The sequence below is a fragment of the Monodon monoceros genome, unplaced genomic scaffold (assembly GCF_005190385.1).
Source record: "Monodon monoceros isolate NGI ecotype Baffin Bay Population unplaced genomic scaffold, NGI_Narwhal_1 Super_Scaffold_6, whole genome shotgun sequence".
Lineage (NCBI taxonomy): Eukaryota > Metazoa > Chordata > Mammalia > Artiodactyla > Monodontidae > Monodon > Monodon monoceros.
In genome coordinates this window covers 98515884-98529111 of record NW_021703783.1, presented here as the reverse complement: position 1 = coordinate 98529111, position 13228 = coordinate 98515884, and positions in this window count along the sequence as shown.

Sequence of the window (13228 nt, the reverse complement as noted above, 5' to 3'; positions counted from 1 at the left end):
GATCCCAGAAACGATGCAGTGGTTTCAGCTCCAAGTGGTGGCAGGAAGGTAATCCCAGGGCTGGGCACAAGGATGTGAACGTATGCTCCGGATGTGAGAGCATCTTCGTGAAGACATTGCTTAGTAACAGGGATACTAGCTCGCCTTTTGACCCCATTCCGATTCTCCAACCTGGACCTCCTCCACAGCATATTCACTCCTGGTCTGCTCTCTTTCCCCTGGGAGGCAGACCCCTCCAGGCACCCAGTGAACCTTTTGGGTGGCTCTGGGATGCAGCCTCCCTACCGGAGCACCGTTTCTTGGAAGGGGCTTCCTAAAGCTCTTAGAGAGGAAAGAACATGGGACAGGAGCCCACAGAGCCACGCCCAAGTCCCAGCTGCTTTTAACCCACTGGGAGGATGGGAAAGTAGTGGATGGGAGCCTGCAGCACGCAGACGGCAGCCCTCGGCCTGGCTGCTGGACTGAGCTCTGTTTCAGCCTAATGGGCGGGGGCCCTCCTGCTCCCAGAACCCTTGGGACCAAATGAGTTTGAGAACTCAGCATCCTTCAACACCTAAAACATACATGATGCACATAAAGCATTTTATGTAACAGCCCCAGGGGTACAGACAACACCTGTAATCAAACACAAACATATGAATAGTCATGCCAGCTGGGTCAGTCTAAGGCCATAAAGAACTTTAGGTAGCTCAGGTCAAATTTGTCCCCAGAGGACTGCAGGTCGGTTGGGTTTTGCCGTTACATAAGGTCCATGAGTACTTCAGGCATCCGGACCCGTGAGGATGCTGGCCCTGAAGGTGAGAGATTCGGAGCCTAGACCACCTGTCAAGTGACCCCAGGGAAGCTATGGCTTATGGGGGCAGAGCTGGCATCACAGCTCACTTGTGTCTTACTTCAGTCTGTGTGGGGCTCTGCCACCCAGCCACACAGTCCCTGAAAGCTCAGCGTGAATAGCGACGTCCAGCACACAGGTGAGCTGGCCTTGCAGGGAGGCTGGATGCACAGGTCACTTCCTTGTTGGCTGTTCTGTTTCCTCACCCAACAGGGAGAGCGTGTCACCTCTCCTCAAGTCTAAGACATGTGCTTCTGAAGTTGGACATCTTGTAATGCGTTTGTACATTTAATTTGAGAGGATTTTATTTCCCACTGCCCAGGAAGCTCTTACTAAGACTCTGACATCTTACTCTCTGCTACCATAGAACAGTAGCTGGTGTCAGAATACGGAGGTTGCCTCTGGGCCAAGCTGCCAGGAGATTGGGTGGGTAGATTCTATGTAAAGCACCCAAGACAATTTGGGGGGGCAAGGGGGGACATTGATAGTGCTCAGGAAGTGTCACTTTCCATGAGTAGCATCTGACCTCAAAGAACTCAGGCTCCAGAAGGAAGGAAGCCAAGGTACAAACAGCTCTAATAGGAGGCGGAAGGAGGTCGGTGCTGGGCTAGTAGGATGGCCGAGGTGCTGGGCTGAAGAGAGGAGGAGCTGATTACCAAGGATGGCATCTGGGGGTCCTCTGAGTCTGAGAGCCTCTGTGAGTGGAGTTCAGGCCCTGGGTGGAGGGAGATGCGGTGGGATGGTCAGCCCTGGGGTCCAGCCTTTCTGAGATGCTGCCTAGAGGTGCTCTGTGCACACTTGGTGGGTCATTCACGTGGCCCTTCAGGTCTGAGCTGCGCTGGACTCACTGAGAGCTCAGTTCTCTGCACCCTCCGGAAATCCATCTTTCTCAGAAAACTTCATATGTTGACACCAGTGACTTTTGGGACTCATGCTCACAGGGGTACCTGGCTTGCCTGGGAGAACAGGTCCTGGATCAGAAGGCAGAGGCCCTGTTCCAGAACATCCCAGGCCTGGGCTCACCTGCTGTGCAGCTTCCCCTGCCCCACACCCTGCTTCCAGGTGCAGCCTCATCATCTTTACTGAAGATACCCCGATTGCCCGAAACTCTCCAGGTCACAACGAGAACTCCAGGAGCAAAGGAGCGTCAAAGTGCCCTTGAAGGGAAAACCCCTGCGAGAAGCATCACTCCCTGTCTAGTCCCTTATAAACACCTGCACAGGTGCTTTTGTGCTCCAGGCTGGGCACCATGATTCCGCAGGCCAGGAACCAGGATGTCCCCATGGAGACACCCCTGCTTCAGGACCAGCAATACTGAGCTTGTCCCTGCACAGGCAGGGCTTGATTTCCTCTGGACCGGAAACTGGCTTTTATTTTGCAGAAAGAGCACCCAGGTGGGGTCTGAAAGCCTGTCATCTGGCACCTGGTGTGTGTGGGAGGTGATCGCTCTCCACCTTGTGCCATGCACATGATGGCACCTGAAAGAAAGGATGCTCAACAATGGGTGGCAATCCTTACCTGATTTTGTGTCTGCAAATTTCAGTGTCTGCCTGGAGATATCATTCTGTCTGATTTATGGGCATTTTGCTGTCTGCCCACAATAATTGTTTTCCCTTTATAGGTGGCTTATTTGGGTTTATTGGCAGATTTGAATTCCAGTGGACATTTGGAGAATAATACAATAGAGCACTTAACTAAACGTTGTCACAGGAAACTGTGCTGAGGCCAGCCTCTGATGTAGGAGCACAGGCTCAGCCACAGGAGACCGCCTCAGAGGATTTCAGCCAGGAGGGCTGGGATGCAGTGCAGCCAGAGCTGCCCAGGTTCCCTGTGCTATTGGTACCAGGGTCTGAGCTCAGAGAGTAGCAGAGACTGGGAAAGGATGGGGGTGAGGTGGGGCAGGACAGGGAGCAGAAAGAAGATTCCATGTCATGGCCGGAAGGGCAAGAAAGATGACGATGGTGATGACGGTGATGCTGCTGCTGTTGCTGCTGCTGATGGTGACAATGGTGATGGTGGTGATGATGGTGATAATGGTGACAATGGTAATGATGGTGACAATGGTGATGGTGACAGTGAGGGTGATTGGTGATGACGATGATGGTGATGGTGGTGATAATGGTGACGGTGGTGATGATGGTGATGGTGACGGTGATGGTGATGATGGTGATTATAATAAAAACAATAATTGTCATGTTCAGAGTTGTGGTAGTCATAGAATCACTACTGGTGCTTAGTGACTGGGAGTGAGCCATGTGCTGGGCATTGCATGCTACTTTCCAGGTATCCGTGTTTAACCCTCTCACCGACACTATGAGGCAGGGACCAGTATTATCCCTGTTTTGTAGATGAGGAAACTGAGGCTCAACCATATTGCTCATCAGAGTCCAGGTCTGTCTGAACCCCAAGCCCACGCCCTCACTATTGTGCTCTCCTCCCTACAGTGCAGCAGGAGAATGGGACCCATAGAGAAGAAACATAAAGAATTACAGGTACAATCCAGGTGGGGAAGTTGAGAGAAGGTTTTGAAGGGCAGGCTGAGGATTTGGGGCTTAATTCAAGCCAGTGATGGGAAACCAATTTAAGAATTCTTACCCTAGTGGGACAGGAGCCAAAGTTCCTAGGGTGATTGGCAAAGGGCTGGGAGCCCTGTAGGTGTGCGCTTAGGTAGAGAGACCCAGGCTCGGGTAGGAGAGGGCCAGGCAGGTTTCCAACCTCAGCGGCTTCATTGCGTGGCTGCATTTTTTACCGAATAAGCTCAGACCGAACTGAATTCTTAGCTGGGGTGGGTGATGTGTAGAGTGGGACCCCCGTATCCTCAGGTTCTGCCTCTCCTGCTTCAGAGGCAGATTCAACCATCCACGGATGGAAGGATCAAAAATATTTCCACCCCCCAAATCCAGAAAGTTTCAAAAAGTAAAACTTGAATTTGCTGCATGTAGGCAACTGTTTATTTACATATCATTTACATCGTATTAGGTATTATAAGTAATCTAGAGATTATTTAAAAGTGTAAAAGATGATGTGCATAGGTTATATGCCATTTTATATAAGGGACTTGAGCATCCGTGGGTTTTGGTATCTGTGGGGGTCCTGGAAACAATCCCCCATGAATTGTGAGGGCTGACTCTATCTGGGTGTCCACTCGGAGCTCCATGGCCCACTACCTGCGTGTCAGTGCAGGAACAGTGCACGGAGGAGTCTTCTACGAAGAATGTAAGGAAGACTTCAGGACCACAAGTGAAGACAGTCCACAGTGGAGAGCACTCCACCTCCACACAGGAGCCAGGGACATTGCGCTGACACTGACGGCCAAGGTTTCCAGCAACATGCAAGGCGGATATTCCATGATGGCAGGAAAAGGAGGACGAGGCTTGAGGCCGAGTGGGCTGCATCTCCTCTCTGCTCGTTGTCGGAGCTTTGTTCATCGTCTGTCTCCAGAGCTCATGCTGCTCTGGGCCGGGTCAGGCTCTGATCCCCTACTCTCAGCCCTGGAATACATGCTTGCTTATGTCCTTCTAAAGCATCCATTGGCCCATGTCCACAGGGCTTGCTTCTGTCTATGGCTGTAAAGATACTGCTTCCCACGGTGCTGGTCAACCTGGGGAGGGCTGCCAGCAGCAAGCCGGGTTTCACGGCCCCATCCTCCACCCCTGCACCAGGAGCTTCCTGCTGGGAGGCTGGGTGCAGAGGCTGCCCTTCGCCCACCTGGGTCTAAGCCCAGCTCAGACAGGGCAGGCATGAGTGACCTCCTGGCACCCAACTTGTGTGTCTTTCTTGATAAGGGAGATCAAACAGCCAAACTCTGGGGCAGCCGAGAGCCTAATCTGGACTCCCAGGTGGCTGGGGCCCAGATGGGGCTTTGTACGGAGGTACATGAGCAGAAATGCTGCTCAGCCCATTGTGATCCTATTAGGAGCGAAGAAGTTAATGAATAGTGTGTTCTTTCTTGCTTTCCCTGTCTGCCTCCTGCACGTTGTGTTTATCTACTTACTTATGGAAATCCAGGCCTTCTTAGTAGGCAGAGCAGGGAAACAATGTCTTGTCTTCCTGCAACGCTGGCTCAAATCACTCTGCTCAGGCACAAGCCTTGACTGGGCTCCTTAAGACTCAATCAGATGTCCTTAACCCTTCCTCTGCCCGGACACTTGTTGTTTTATGTGGGCTCTTTAAGGATGTGAGAAACAAAGAGCTGCTCAGAGAACAAAGAAATTCCCAGGGAAGGACTTTTATTAAATTTTATTATAATCTTCCAGAGGCACAGAGTGAGAAGAACAGCTGCAGAGTTGGGTTACAGAGTAAGGAGCTCGCCCAGGACGTTCAAAGTCAAAGACGCTGTGGCTGAGCCATCTGGCCATGTTCCAAAGGTACAAAGGCTGGGTCCCGCCCTGTGGTTGTCCTGAGTGCCTCCCTTCCCCCAAGGACTCAGGTGGAGTGGATCAGAGCGAGGGTCCAATGGTGTTGGCCAGTCTGCCACCATCTGACAGAGCCTTCTGCTGGGTACAGCCTCCCCTGGAGGGCGCTGTGGGTGTGGATTGAGCCCAAGGGAAGATGTATCCTGGAAAATCAGGGATAAGTGTTGGAAAATGGAATTGCCTTTATGTGACAGTGACAGCAGTTACTTCTTTTTGAGCATTGATCACATCCCAACACTGTGCTGAGTGTCAGGTGCAGACACCCAGAGCTGTGCCAGGTGACCCCAGAGCTTAGTGACAAAACCCGCCGTTAACTGTGCTTACAGATTCCGGGACTTCTGGGCAATTATCGCCTGGGGTGCCCCATGTGGCTGCAGCCAGATGTTGGCCAGGCCACAGTCATCTAAAGGTCTGATGGCCACAGAGGACCACACAGGCCACGTTTGGTGCTGCTCTTGGCTCCGTTCCCCTCCACGTGGACGTCTCCTGGGGCTGCCTGAGCATCTTCATGGGATGCTGGCCACCTGCCCTCAGAGCAAGCCATCTGAGATCCAGGTCCAGGTGGAAGCTGGAATGGCTTTCATGGCCTGGTCATTCTGAATTCTGGGGTCACACAGCCCTGGCTCCACACAGGAGGGCACCATCTATGGATGTGAGCACTGGGAACCATGGCTCTTTGGGGTTCCCCGGCGTGGGGGGGTACCACAATCTCTCCTCTGGTTCCCAGTGATTACATCTCTCTCCTAGGCAATCCTGGAACTTTCATCACTGTGTACCAGGTGCCCCTGCTTCCACTAGAATGACCTCCCTTCACTTTGAGCCCTCACCTTTGCCTCCTAGACACACCACCTAGGGGGAGTGGGGGAGCAGCTGTAACAATTACAAGATGGGACATTATGAGAAAAAGTAATACAGTGTTACTATTATAGCTGGTGTAGTGGGACATTGTTGAGAAAATAACCCACTTACCCCTGTTTTCTTTATAAGGCCCCAAAGAGGGATTTCTCCCAGGCCATAGCATGGGGGGAGGGGGAGACAGACTAGGACAAGCTCCCGAAGATTTGTGTTTTTATTCTAATAAACGCTGATTTTCATTCTGCTCTGGCTGTCAGGTGACTCATGCCAAATCCGCATGCCCCTGTTAGGGCCGCGGAGAGGGCAGATGAGCTGCTCTCAGAGCCGACCTTGAACCTGCTTTCTCACCACTCAGTCCTTACACTCCCCCCAGCCAAGTAGCACTGATGTAAATCCCATCACAGGCTCTGGGGTGTGTGGAGGCAGCAGAGTCCAGGGGAAAAGCACCGCCTACTGTGTGCTACCACCCATGTAACCTCGGGCCTTAATCAACCTCAATGTTTGTCCCCGTATCCATCAAATGCATCCTGACGACGAGGACCGGCTCAAGCACTATCTCCTCCAAAAAAGCCTTTCTGTTCTGCTCTCCTCCCTCCCAGGACCAAGTGTGAGTGACCCCTCCCTCCTGGGGACCCTGGGGACATCCACATGGAGAGGAACCGAGACCCCCAGCCAACAGCCGACAACTAGCTGTGCGCATGGACCCTGCCTTCTAATGAAAACGCTGATAGGAGCTTACCTGAGAGTTAGGTTGCAAGGTGCCAGCCTCACATCCGTTATTTCATTAGCTCTACAATCATGCATTCATTCAAAGAGGTGTCTGCCGTGAAGGTCTGGGCCGTGTGCCCAGCTCCTTCTATGCTCTGAAGGCCTGATGATCAGGAACTTACATTCTAGGAAGAGAAGACGGCCATAAACTAAAGCCAAGCAAAAATTAATGCAAATTAGATATGCTCCCAGGTAGCCGTAGGCCCTGTGTAGAGATGCATCTACGTGGCTTGTGAGTGAGGCGATGGCACCCTAGCTTACCCACCGGGGGAGCCTTCCTGACACTGTGCACTTCGGTTTGAGATGTGAGTGAAAGACAGGGCTTCTTGGGTAAACATCTGGAGGAAACTGACCTGTAGGGGCCGGAAGAGCTAAGGCAGAGCCCCCGGGGCCGAGGGAAGCAGAGAAAACCAGTGAAGCCGCAACAGAGACACACTGGGACAACGTTCTGTTGGTGACACACTCAGCTCCCCAATAAGCCCTCCCACCTGCAGGTGAGGACCCCGTGCACCCACTCCTGTTCCTGCCCCACCTCCCTCTTTAGAGGCGCTGCCGTCCTGACTCGCTTCTCAGTGGACGCCGGGCCCTGAGTCTTACTTTCATTGTGTCTGTCTGAACGTGGTAAGTTATTTCTCTCTTTATAAAACTGTCCATTTTATAAACATGTGAATCTTTCTGCAACCTGCTTATTTTCTCAACATTATATTCATGAGGATAGTGTATGTTGTTACACATAATCCCAGGTCATTTATTTTCTCCTTAAAGTGTCTTGTTGTATGAATATACTACAATTTATCCATTTTCCTCTTGGTGGATTTCTGCTGTTTCTGATTCTTTTCTTATATCAGACTAATTTGAACTGCAATGACCGATCCTGTATGGGGTTCCTTATCACTTGTTTAAAGGTTGAGTACAAGACTATGAATGAAATTGCTGGGTGGTGGGAAATATGCATCTCAACATTGACCGGTTATTGATAAATTTCACGCCGGAGCAGTGGTATGAACGCATTGTCTTGCAAGGGGCAGGTGTGTCTCATCATTCACATCTTCCCCACCCCTTGGGACTGTGTAGCCTTTTAATTTCCTGATAGGTGTTGTCTCAGTCTGCTTGGACTGCTTTAAGAATGTGCTACAAGGATGCCACAGACTGCGTGGTTTATAAACCACAAAAATTAATTTCTCACAGCTCTGGAGGCTGGAAGTCCAGCCCCATGTCAGCCCGGTCAGGGATTGAGAGCCATTCTCCATCTTGCAGATGGCTGAGTCCTTGCTGTGTCCTCACAGGGTGGGAGGCGTGAGGGAGATCTGGGGCCTCTTTTATAAGGCCACTAATCCCATTCACGGGAGCTCCACCCTCAAGACCTCATCACCTCCTAAAGGCCCCACCTTCTAACTCCAACACATTGGGGGTTAGGATCTCAATATATAAATTTGAGGAGAACACAGACATTCAGAAGACAGATAGCAAGTATGAAACTAACTCACTGAGATCGTAAAATGTATTTCCTGAATTATTAGTGAGTTTGGATTTTTTTGATAGGTTTATTCAATATTCTAGTTTCTTTTTCTATGAAACACTTCCTCACATCCTTTGGCTTTCTTTCTCCTGTGGTTCTTTGTTCTGTGGATCAGTGGGAGTTCTCTCTGCAGTCTGAGGTCTGATCTTTCATCAGTGATACACATGGCAAATATCTTCTTCCAGGTGTAGTCTTTGTTTACAGTGTCTTTTTTTTAAATGACGTTTCTGATTTTTAATGCCATTGAATTTATTCATATTTTCCATTGTGACTTGTGTAGTTTAAGGCTAATGTAAAAATGCATTATTCACCCTGAAGTCATAAAGATACTTTCCTCTATGTTCTTCTAATATCTGAAGTTCTGCATCTGTCATTTGCCAATGTCACGTGGTCTTACTTGGGCCACTTTTATAGTAAATCATTATTTTTGCTGTGGCAAAATGCTCCCGGATGTTCTGAACCCTTTCTTCTTCCATATGAAGTTAGAGTCAACTTGATGTAGTCTATGAAGAACCCTGACAGCATTTTCACTGGGCTTCCTTCAGCTCTGGGGATGAGTCTGGGAAAAGGGACGTATGTTCCATACTGAGCCTGCTTCTCTACACATGTGTATCTCCCTCCATTTATTTAGCTTTTTAAAAATGTCCTTAATCAAGATTTATATTTTTGTCCTCAATAAAGTCTTATACTTCTTTTGCTAAATTTATTCTTTAGTATCTTGTAATTTTTTTTCATTTTTGTAATCACCATTTTTTGGCATTGTTTTCTGTACACAAAAATGAATTTTTTATTGCTCTTGCACTTAGAATTTCTCATTTAATAATTTACCTGTATATTCCTTTGGTTATCTATTTTTCTCATAATATTTTCTATGAATAATGAGAGTTCTGGCTCTTCCTTTTTTAATTCTTGTAACATTTATTTCCCTTTATCTTATGATTTCTTTCCCAGCATTTTTCTCTGACCTGCCTCTTAAAGCCTTACCTGCAGACTCATATTCAGCCAGTGTCTCAAGGGAACGTCCATGCAGATTTCTGGAGCTTTTTCCCTGAGTAACCGCCTTCTCTCCATACCCTGCCTTGCAAATCCCAGCCGCCGTGGCCTCAGTGATGTTTGTTTCCCCTTCTCCTGGCTGTGTTGTTTCTGATGAGAAGTCATTCTTGTGACCATTCTGCTTCCTGTGATGTGGCAGTCCCTCCCCAGCCCCTGCCCCCTCTGCCAACCGCTCTGGCTATGTTTATGATTTTCTCTTTGTCTTAGGTTTTCAACATTTTAACTGAGACTCAATCCCTTAGATGTCATTGAGCTTCTCGGACTGTGGGCTGATTTTTCCTTTTTATCAAATTAAAATAAAAAATTCAGCAGGTATTTATTTGAATATTTTGCTGCCTCACTCTTCTTTCCTGTCCTTCTTACACTCCAGTCTCAGATATATTAGATGCATGTTCCTGATGCTTCGGTCTATTTCTTAATAACATTTTTCCTCCCTGCTTAATTTTGAAATTTTATATTGACCTATCTTCAACTTCACTGATACTTTCTTTTTCAGTCTCTAAAGTGCTTTAAACCTATTTATTTTTTTAAAAATTCAGTTGTGTATTTTTCTGTCTAGAATTCTATTTGGTCTTTTTTAGAATTTTGTTTTTGTTCTGAACTACTCTATCCCTTGATCTCATATATATATATATATATATATATATATATATATATATATAAAATGTATGTATATATAGATGTATCTATATACATGGGTAAGTTTAAAGACTATGTTTTGTTCTCTTGTCTTAAATACTTAAAAGAAAATTGACTGCTTGAAGCAAAAATAATAGGAAATATGTATGATAGAATGTATAACCTATAGTAAAACATATGAAAATAAAACACTATATATAATACCTATTTGTTAGTATCTGTGTATCAATATCTATATGCAATAATAGACATACAATATATATAATATTATTTTCCCTTTCAACTACTAAACATGTATAGAAGACATTTTAAAGTCCTCGCCTATTAATTATAATCCATCAGGCATCTTTCCCCGTTTCTACACTTAGCTTTCTCGCGAGTGTTTGAAAATATTGTAAGACTTTATTTCAGACATTGTGCATTAAAGAGCACTAGAGACAGAGATATTTTGCTCCATCTCATTATTTGGGGTCTTTCTAGTTTTCTTCCCAGAGAGGCCCTCCTGTGTCTGGTGGTTTGTGTGGGGCTGATAACTGGGAATCAGGTAGGGCTGGGTCAGGGTTGCCACTTGACTCAGGCTGATTTAACTTGTGGCTCAGCCAGCCCCTAACGTGCAAAGTCATAGAGTGTTTTCCCTTGTCAGTATTAGATCTGGAATGGGTGTCTTCGCATTCAACCTTGGCTGTGCACCCCGAGGCAGCAACGGTCTCCCTCTGTCTGCCAGCCCCTCCTGCCTGACTGCTTTCTGGGCAAAACTCTATGAGGGGAGAAGGCTGGAGTCGGGGCGGGGGGTTACTGATGGGTCAGTTGATCTTTTCTTGGACCTGAGCTCTTCCAGACCCCACTCCACCCTGCCAGCCCTCATGGACATCCAAACCTGGTCTACATTTTCCTCATTCTTTCAAGGTCTCCGGGGCCCCCATCCATGCTCAGAGCACGCACCTGCCCCAGGTAGGCAGGTATGGAAGGTGACTGACTCTCTGTGTGCCCACGAAGGACTTATCTCTCTGGAAATCACCTCACCAAGGTTTCATCCACTGCTCTTCATCCAGGTTTTTCTTGGTATCACTCTGGGAGTTAAGGTTTTTCACGATCTTCTATGCCCTAGTCAGGAGTGGCAATCACTGACACACCTGATTTCTAGCTAATTGGCATAGTCAAGCTTCCCTTTTCCTTTTGGATCTGTATAATAAATTCTACATTGGGGGGGATTACTCATTTTTGTCTACACTTAAAAATTTATTAACATAAAGTTTATTTTTAAAACTGTTGATTATTATCATTTTTTTCCTGTACTGGATCATTACTTTAGTCTTATTTTTAACGTCTACTTCTTAAAATTGTCCTATCTTCTTTTCTAAAATATATATTCAAGGCTTACATTTCCCTCTGAGCACTACTTCAGCTGCATTCCACAAAGTTTGACATGCTAGATCTTAATACCCAAAATATTTTCAATGTCTCCCTTGATTCTACTATGATTTTTTGACTCAGAGATTATTCAGATAGGTAATATTCAAATTCTCACAAGTTAGGGATTTTTCTAGTTACTTTTTAATTGATCCCAAGGACCTCTAAACTCTAAACTGCAGCTAAGAGAGTCTGAGGAATACTTCCAAGGCCACACCTTATGAAAGATCAGAATAGGATTTGAACGTATTTTTCTCAGGTCTAAAGTAACCAAGGTTATTGTGAAACTCAAGATTCTGTATGTGAAGGACTGAGCATAACACTGGACACATAGCTTCCTTTCCATGGATGCACAGAGTCTCCACTTTGCCACTTCATGTTCATGTATGTGTGATACATGTGGAAGGTATGCCCTCAGGCAGAGGCCATGAGAGCACATGGAAACCCAGGGAAATTTCCAGATTCCATAGCAGAATTCCTCAGATGTCTGGAAGGGGAGACCAAAGTGTCTCATGGGGGCAGCAGCACTGGGAATTCCTGGATTCCCAATGCAGCTTCTGCCCTGGGCATGAGTTAGCGAGTGGCTAACCTCCCTGGGGGTGGCCTCAGCCCTTTAGGTAACACGCAGGTGATCAGGGCATGAGGCTGAAGTGTCCTGGCCAGCAGACCCGAGGGCAGTGCCCTCAGGACACACAGGTGGAGACTCCCCACTACTACTGGGTACTCAGGGAGAGGTCAGGACTGGAGACAGAGCTGGAAATCATACTCTGTGTGTGATGGAGGAAGCTCCTGGCATGGATGGTAATGAGGAGGTAGGATTGACAGGTTGGAGCATACAACATACTAACATTTGGAAAGAAAAATCTAAGAAGGAGGAAAAGGATGATGAGAGAGATGATGACCAGCCAGGCTAGGGCAATTCCTTAGGGATCAATAAAGAGAGGTTGGAAAGCAATGGTCAGCAAGGTGGCACCAAGGGTCAATGAGAGGTCCTCCCCCAATCTCTTAGAGCAACATGGAGGCAAACATCAGTGATGCCAGTGGGCGTGTTAGTTTTTGTCAAAGTACACACCCGGCTTTGTCCTTGGGCAGTGGAGATGGCTCAATAGGACGGGAGCTGAGGGAGGTTCCTTTGATGAATCCGGCCCTAAGCCTTTACTTCCCCACCCCAAGTAGCAGCCGCTAGGAATTTGTCTGTACGTGGATGGCGTCCCCCCCACACTGACAATAATTGATGAGAACCGTAGATTTGGGGAAGGGGCAGGGAGCGAGATGTGTTGTAGGAAATGCTAATCCAGGCAAACATATTTCTTATAAGAGAGAAAGGGGAGGAGAAGTAAAGGAGGTAGGTCATATGCTTAATTCCTTCATCTTTTATTATTTATTATATATTTAACATATTGATGCATTTTCATTTTTAAAAGATTCTAGAAGTATATGGGGGGAAAGTAGCATGTCTCTTCCAACTCATGCGCTCCCTCTTATGTATCCATCTGGCCAGATGCCATCAAACTAACCCACCTGGTGTGCATCCCCATGCTCTCACTCCTTCCTCACCTCCCCCTCCATGGATGTCTATATACTGATATATGTGTTCTAAGATTAGTGGGATCATAACCCACCTGGTGTGCATCCTCACGCTCTCACTCTTTCCTCACCTCCCCCTCCATGGATGTGGATATACTGATAAATGTGTTCTAATATTAGTGGGATCATAACCCACCTGGTGTGCATCCT